The 5102-nt window shown below is 56.4% G+C and overlaps 1 long non-coding RNA gene across 1 annotated transcript; it reads left to right on the top strand.

Moving 5' to 3' along the window:
* Nucleotides 1-924: 924 nt before the first annotated feature.
* On the top strand, nucleotides 925-4884 carry LOC141568907 (uncharacterized). The gene is made up of 2 exons (XR_012492209.1): nucleotides 925-1709; nucleotides 3803-4884. It is a non-coding gene; the product is annotated as an uncharacterized LOC141568907 (long non-coding RNA).
* Nucleotides 4885-5102: the final 218 nt, after the last annotated feature.

Here is a 5102-nt window from a genome sequence, read left to right as displayed (position 1 = left end):
CTGCCGGCCCACGGGTGTGGAACCGATTTATTCGGTAGCTTTGCTGCTGATTAGTTGCAGGTGAGTGGATGGCACGTGGTTTGTGTTGTAACAATATTTTGGGACAATTAGATTGAAACCACATTGTTGGAGGCCGCTGGCGGCTGGCCTCAGTGCTGCACTCTCTGTGCCCTCTGCGGCTCCCCGGCTGGCCAGGCCACCCCCACCCTCTTCAGGGCCCCAGCACGTGCCCAACCGTCAAGGGGGTTGGGCCTTCTGCAGGCGGAGCCTCCCATCCTCACCCCCATCCTGGCTCTCCATGTTGGCCTCCCGCTGACCTCAGCCTCCAGTTGTTCCAGAAAACAGCTGTTGGGAGACTTCCCTGGGGCAGGTGGGGAAGGGTGTCTGGGAGCCCAGAGTGGACTGCCAGCTTGGATGGTCACCTCTTCCCTAAATTTTATCTCAGCACATCCCTGTCCCTGCCCCACAGAAGAGTCCACTAAGTACCTCCACCACCAATGTACCCCCAGACTGTTCCAGGACAGGGGGCCAAACCCCATGACCCCAGAGTGGGAGGAAACAGCCATCAATTTGGCCTAGCTGCCAGGTGGGGGTCTTCTGTCCTGCTCCGGCCCCCACCCCCACCCCAGCACCACGTCTGGAGTAGATGGACTTGGATGCCAGGTCATCCCCTCACTGCGGGGGATCACGCTCCCTACCTGCTCCTTTGGGAAACGCTGAGGTCTCAGGGTCCATCCTGAGAAGGGTGGGGGCTAAGAGGGGTGCCCCGGGACCAAGCCCAGGCTCAGGAAGGGGGTAGTTGACAGGCCTGAGCTAATGAGTGTGCAGAGTGGCACCCAAGGCCAGCCCCCACGCCAGGAACAGCCAGCAACAGCCTGCACAGGGCACTGGGATTGTCAACCCAGACGTTACCCAAGTCCACTTTGAGTCTGGGGACTTGTGGGGGCTGGGGGGTGACGGAGGTGGAGATGTGGTACCTCCTGGTAGCCTCACCCCAGGCCCTCCGTCTCTTGGTGAGAAGCTCTGGTCACACTTCAGGCAACAGCTCTGGCCCAAAGCATTCTGGGACAGCCCTGGGATGAGGGCCAGCCACATGCTCACAACTTCACAGCCCAGGGCTTCTCAGGGACCTGGTGACCACTGGGATCTGGTGACTGCGGTGGTGGCCAGGCTCGGGCTGGGCGTCCAGCCCATCTCACTGGCCCTCACTCCACCACCCAGGACGCCATCGTGCAGAGCAGAAAGGGAGGCTCGCAGAGGTTACAGGGCTCGCCTGCCTGCTATAAAAGGGCTGAGGCACGAGTTTCTTTCTAATTAAAAAGTGACTCCGTAGGACAGCTCCCATCACCAGTCTTTCTCCCGGTGAGGCTGTCAATCATGGTGCCTACTCCGGTCATGGGTGGGCGCATGGCCCGCACTGGCCAATCAGAGCATGGTACGTTCGATCACGTGGTGGGGGTCCCCCGCCTACCCCTCGGTGGGACTCGGACCCCCAGCAGAGGGCGCAGGATGCGGTGGGGTGGCTCCAGCCTGCCTGAGACTTCCCTTCGTGGGGGCCGGTAGCAGCAGCTGGGCCGCGTGGCCTGACCAGCTCCAGCCGAGACCGTCCTTTGCCCAAGCGTGGGCTTCCCTTTCTGCATAGAGATTTTCGGATTTCGGAGGGTTGCGCCAGAGGAGACCCCCTCCCGGGGCAGAAGTGAAGAGAGGATGTGAGTATGCGACTGGCAGCACGTGGAGGACTGGCCTGGAGCAGTGGTTCTCAGTGTGGTTCCCACCGGCACGGAGACACTGGTTAGGAATGCGGACCGTGGGGCTCCCGGGTCTGCTTCACGGGAAGCACCTGGGTGGGTCCGGGGAGCCGTGCTCACTCAGGTGTGAGAGCTGTGGCAGCAACACCCTGGAAGAGACTGGCAAGGAAAGTCCTTTCCGGAATCGTTAGGGGATGCCTATGGCTCCAGTGACCCTGCCTGAAAAGTATATGTATTTTTGTAAAAACAGAAGCACAGGACTGGGGAAATTGAAATATAATTGAGATGGTAGAGAAATGAATACTGAAGACTGGGAACAGAACCCTAAGCCCTGGTTGGCAGGGGTTCCAGGTGGGGGTGGGAGGAACTGGACTGACACCAGTGCAGGCTGTAGGGACCACAGTGGGGTTCGCCAGGCATCCTCAGGTGGTTGAGTGCTGGTTCTCTACTACCTGTGTGCCCTGTGTGAGGTTAGGAAACCTCCCAGGGCCTCAGTTTCTTCATCTGTAAATAGGCCTAATAATAGCGCCTACTGGGTGGGTTTAAGGAAGCACTTAGCAGGAGGCTGGGCATGAGGAGGGCCTCAGGCACGTCAAGGGAGCCCCAAGGGCTCCCCAGGATGGGCCTGGGGGTTTGGGGAAAGGCCAGCTTGCACATCAGGGCCACTGGGGCCACTCCTAAAAGTGCATGGAGGGCTGTTTTCACCAAACAGATCTGTCCCGGGCTCAAAGATGAGGTCCCCCAACCCCCTTTGCGAACAGTATGCTCACTTCCTACAGTCTAACCTCGATGCCTCGTACTAACCTCAACACTCCTTGCTCTGCATCATCCCAGAGGCCTCCTCTTCGAGGTACAGAGGGTGCCGTCTGCGTGTCCTTTCAGTTGCAGTAGCTGCAGGTCTCTGTGCCGGCACCGCCGCCCCCAGCCCAGGGGCCCAACGTCATGACCCAGCCCCTCAGGCAGCAGCAGGTGGGCTCCATCTCCCCTGGGGTCCAGGCTGGTGGCTCGGGCAACCTCCCGAGAAGGCTCTCGCTGTCCCTTTCCCACTACTTCCACTCACATCCCTTGTCCATAAGTTAAGCATGGGGTGACCGTGGCAGCAAGGGCTGCCAGAAATGCAGCCATGTGCCAGAAAGAAAGGGGAGTGGATTTGGGGCTCTCTGAGCCCTGGGGGGACAGGCAGCTTGGGCTCACTGGTCAGGGCTGACACCATAGGGACCTCAGTCCATCTCCATGGTGGGCAGCCTCAGCCCCTCCCCGAATCCAGCTCCCTCTCTCTGGGTCCGAGCACCCACACATGGGCTCATCCTTTGGGTGCCTGCAGCTTACCTTTGTAACTTTCAGGCACCTCGACCTGGGGGTGAGCCCTGTGGTCAGAGGAGTGAGAGTCAGAAATAGGCAAAGCTGCCCAGAGGGCAGGACTGGCTCCTTGGCATGGGTGTTGGTGTCCCAGGTAGGCAGAGATGTCAGTCTTTACACGGCTTTCCTATAAATGGCAGGAGACGAGAAGGGGTGGGGGGTTTGTGAGCCCGGGTGTGGGCTCCATCACTCTGAAAATGCTAAAAAAATAAATGGGGATCAGACTGAGGGGCCAATTTCTGGGGACCGAAGCCATCAACGATTAGAGTATAAAAGGAAACTGTGATGAAACCCCAAAACCACAAACAGAAAGAGAAATTTATTACCCAAAATGTTCAAAATTTCTTCACGATAAAAACATCGTTATTAACAAATGTCAAAAGGCGGCAGAATGATCATGGAAATGCAAGTTAAAACCACAAAGAGTTCGCTACACACCTTCCGGTGTGACCGAGTGAGAAAGGCAGGAAGAGCCAGGTGTTGGTGAGGATGTGGAGGTGCTGGCATTCACCACAACGGGAACGGCTAGACCATGAGATGGAAGTAGTGTGGACACATTAGAGGAAGTGAAACGCACCTACTGTGTGCCCCAGCCGATCCGCTCCTGGCACTTACCTGGGAGAGGGAGAGGTGAACACTTACGTACACATATAGCTTTACAGTCAAATATTCATAGCAGCTTTATTCATTAACAGCTCCAAACTGGAACAGCCCAAATGTCCAAGCATAGCCGACCCAGACCACGGACACTGCCGGCCCTCAGGAGGAAAGAGCTGTGGACACACACAGCCCCCTGGGTGAGTCTCCAAAGCCTGTGCTGAGCCAGGGAGCCAGGACATTCTGCATGAGTCCCTGTGTGTGCGAACTTCCAGAAAAGGCAAAATGACTCCGCAGTGACAGAAAGCAGATCGGGGGTTGATCTTGGGTGGGAGATTGATGGGGACTTTCCTGGGGTGCTGAGGGGGTTCTGTACTTCGGTTGTGGTGGTGGTTACATGACTGTGTACATTTGACGAGACCCGTCAAACCGCACACTCAAAATGGGTGCTTTTTTGCATCTGAGTCATATCTTAAATTCAGTCAAAAGAAAAATCCTGCAGGACACTCTTTGTCCCCTATCAGATGACAAAGGCCAAAGTGCTTAACAATCTCAAGCTCTGCCAAGGACACAAGGAAATGGACGCTCTCACACATGGTGGGGGGTGTTGGCACACTTCTGCCGGGCAATTGGCAATAGCAATGAAAATTTGAAACACGTGTACCTTTTTTACTAGCAGTTTCTCTTCAAGGAACTTTATCTTCCGGACACATGTGCAACAGGGCACAAACATATGTGAAGAAATGTCCTCTGTAGCATGTGTTATGTTGAGAAACCAGAAGCAACCTAAATGTACGACAGCAGGCCACTGGCTAGATAGATAATGTCAACTGACCGACCGTCCCCATTGGCCCAGGACCGGGTAGGAACTAGCACTGAAAATCCCTCATCCTGGGAAACCCCGGGACCCCACAAACCTGGACGGCTGGTTGCCACCATAAACACACCATGGTACGGCCGTGCCAGGGACTACTACGAAGTCGTGACAAGTGACCGGTGGAGCTCTGTGTACTGACATGGAAAAGGTCCCAGAGAGGAGGTGCAGGTGGCCAGGAGCCGTTCGCAGACGTTGTCTGGGAGCTCGGGTGTGAGGGAGGTGCAACTTTCTATGCCTTTGTGCCTTTGGATTAGTTTACTTTGTGTGTATATGGATTTTATAACTATAAAAATATTTTCTAAAGGAAGTGTGACCTTGGTCTGCAGTCAAAGACAGGTGGGTGGGGCCTGTGAATTCCAGAGCCAGGAGGCAGGTGCAGGGGGAAGGAGGCGCCCAAGGCCCCTTCAGCAGGGGAGGAAGACCCAGAGGGGGAGGGGCATCAGGATCACGGTGGAGGAGCCCTGGATCCTGGGGCAGGTGTGGCTGTGGAGTTCTGTGCTCTGCCTCCTTTCCCGGAGGTG

The sequence above is a fragment of the Rhinolophus sinicus genome, linkage group LG15 (genome assembly GCF_036562045.2).
Source record: "Rhinolophus sinicus isolate RSC01 linkage group LG15, ASM3656204v1, whole genome shotgun sequence".
Taxonomy (NCBI): Eukaryota; Metazoa; Chordata; class Mammalia; order Chiroptera; family Rhinolophidae; genus Rhinolophus; species Rhinolophus sinicus.
Note: the sequence above shows the minus strand (reverse complement) of the source record. Positions and strands in the feature narration are given on the sequence as shown.